Below are 3,241 nucleotides of genomic sequence, written 5' to 3'. Positions count from 1 at the left end.
TTTGATGAAGTGTGTTAGAGATTAGGGTCAGAAACATTAATTCCACACTGACCCCCTACACCGCCTGAACACCACTGTACTGTTCTTAACCCTGAAATATTATTCTCAGCAAATACGTCTATAATGTTGACACAGCAATGCACTGCCATAAAGTCAGAAACAATGGTTCTGTCGGGTATGCCAACTGATTTCTTCACAATATATATCCGTCTTTCCAAGGTTGTCTCTTATTTAGTTCAAGGTTATTATATACAATCATGAAATGACCGCATTTGTCAAGAAGCAAATCCCATACCAAGGAGAACAGTATAACACTATAATTTTAATCACTGAATTAGTTTCATTCATGAAAGCCTTGTTTTTGATACATATAAATTAATCAAAACAATTCAGCATTACTTCATAATAAACGGCGCATATAAATACAGTGCGTGCAAAGTGACATGTGGTGCACTCGTGAGAAAGTGAATTATATACAACAAGTGAGTGAGGGGTGGAAGGGGAGAGGGTTTGTGGTGTTTTTTTACTAAACACTTTACAGGCCAGTTTCCATATTTAGTTATAATACAGTCAGTACGCCACTTCACTTGGCCTTAATAACTGAATGTTCTGAACTGGTCCGTTGGTGGTAATAGCATCGACATTTTGACCCTTGGACGCCTTACTTCCGGGTCTAGGGCGGGTCTTCTTCAGGACTTAAGAGGATGGGGTAGTGAAATTGCGCCTATGGGCCATTCTTGAAATAGGAGCCCAGCGGGTGTTCGGAATAGTCACCCTTCAATTAGAGCCATCCAGCTTCTAGAACGTTCGGTTCCTGATGATTGAGGATAGCAAGTCCCTGTATGATTTCCACCGCTGGTCGGGACGTTCCTTATCTATACATCAGTCGCAACAAATTGAGTGATCCTGACGATTGAGAATAGCGAGTCCCTGTATGATTTCCACTGCTGGTCGGGACGTTCCTTATCTATACATCAGCCGCAACAAATTGAGCGATCTGTTTTTTTCAGATTGTTGAACAGCCGTGCGCACTGGGTAGGAATCCCTCCGTGCGCCGCACTAATGCACAGCCAGCAACTCAAGTTGCCGGCTGTGCATTAGAATGGCCCATATGCGCAATTTCACTACCCCATCCTCTTAGGTCCTGAAGAAGACCCGCCCTAGACCCGGAAGTAAGGCGTCCAAGGGTCAAAACATCGACTCGAGTTGCCGGCTGTGCATTAATAATTCCTACCCAGTGCGCACAGCTGTTCAACGATCTGAAAACAAAAGATCGCTCAATTTGTTGCGGCTGATGTATAGATAAGGAACGTCCCGACCAGCAGTGGAAATCATACAGGGACTCGCTATTCTCAATCGTCAGGATCGCTCAATTTGTTGCGGCTGATGTATAGATAAGGAACGTCCCGACCAGCAGTGGAAATCATACTGGGACTTGCTGTTCTCAATCGTCAGGAAACTAACGTTCTAGAAGTCGGATTGTATAAAATAACCTTGAACTAAATAAGAGACAACCTTGGAAAGATGGATGTATATTGTGAAGAAATCAGTTGGCATGCCCGACAGAACCATTGTTTATACTAAACTGTTCTGCCCAGGTTCTGAGGGATACTGGGTTACCCCATAGTGATTTACATTATAAAGTCAGAAACAGCACTCACTACATGATTTCCTACTCTGTTCAGAGACTGTTGCTATGCCTTAATTTTACTAATAAACTGAACCAGTGTTTACATTATTTAGTGGTTCTAATTTCTATGTTATATGTTAGTAGAGGTCTATAACATTTTTTTTCTTTATTCAAAACAGATTGTAATTTTGAACAGAAAGAAAAATCAACATGTCGAACAAAAATGAAAAAAGAAAAAAAATATATACAGACATACTATTCCTAGAGAAAACAATGAGAAGAATTAGGTAATCAACAGAGGACGGACAAAAAGAGGAATGCTCCTGGTAAGACAACCAAGGATTTTATAAAGAAATTATCTCAAAGGAAAAAAAATTTGGATAATGTGGGAAAGGAAAAACACTTGTCAGTATCTACAAGGAGAAATCAGAGAAAAAAGAAAAATGTTTCCCAACTCTGTGGTGAACAAATTGTCTATAGTAATAGACGTACTAATCAGTTTGCGGAAATCAGGAAGCGCATGTTTTATAATAGAGTAGTTTCGAATTTATTAAAAAATGTAAACATTTCTAAAAGGAAATCAGCTTTTAATAAGAAAAAAAAATATATTGAGAATATTGTTGAACGCGCGTTTCAGACAAAAAAGAAGTTATTTGTTTTAGTAATTAATAAGGCAATCAAAGTTTTAAAAGATAAGAGTAAATGGAAAAAACAAATAGAAGTAATTTTTGTAAAGTTTTTTCTGGAAAATGGATGCATAGTTCAAGGTGTGAGCCATTTTTTAATGAAGAGAGTTACTTTCAAAGTAATGATTTGTTGCATGCAGTTGACACCAGTGGTCGAGCATATGATATGAAGGATGGTTGTCCTATTGAAAAAGAGAAAATTGTGCCTAGAAATGCAGAAGAGGTGATAGCTGATGAAGTTTTAGGGAGACGTCCTAAGACTCCTGTGTACACTTGGAAATGTAGTAGTATTTGCAGTGTACGACAGGATTCAATTGATTTCTTTCGCAATTTCTTACGTAAGTATGCTAAGGAAAGTCTTAAAAAAAGATTATAATATTGCAAGAATTAGACCATTGCAGAGTGAGAGAAAAAACAGGTCTGCAAGGGCATTCTCTGGCTTGTCTTTCTAAAAAAAATATGCCAGAGTGTTTTTCACCATTTCAGGATGTTAGCAGTGCATCATACCGAAGTGAGGAAATTAGTGAGAAAGTTGTATTATGCAATAAGTCCAGCACTTAAACTCAAACAGTTACATAGTGCTCTTTTGCATGGATCTGAATTAGATGTTAAGAAGATCTGTGAAGAAATTGAGGTTAGTTACTTTGGTCCAGAAGAAGACAGTGCAGAAACTAATACAGTAATAGAAGGAAATGTGGTAGAAAATGTCCGGAATTTTAATACTGAAAATTTTGAACAGGAAATACCAAAGTTTAAGGTCATTGCAGGTGAAAAACCAAATTTTCCTTGTGTGTGTTGTCGACGCACTCATTACAAAAATCAAATCAGGTTAGTTGATTTATATTTAAAAAGTGAAGAGGAAAATAATAGTGAGTGGAAAGATTTTGCAACTTATTTGTTGGTAGAAAATTGTTTTGATTTGGGT

The sequence above is a fragment of the Lissotriton vulgaris genome, unplaced genomic scaffold, assembly GCF_964263255.1.
Source record: "Lissotriton vulgaris unplaced genomic scaffold, aLisVul1.2 SCAFFOLD_1843, whole genome shotgun sequence".
NCBI classification, from domain to species: Eukaryota; Metazoa; Chordata; class Amphibia; order Caudata; family Salamandridae; genus Lissotriton; species Lissotriton vulgaris.
Note: the sequence above shows the minus strand (reverse complement) of the source record.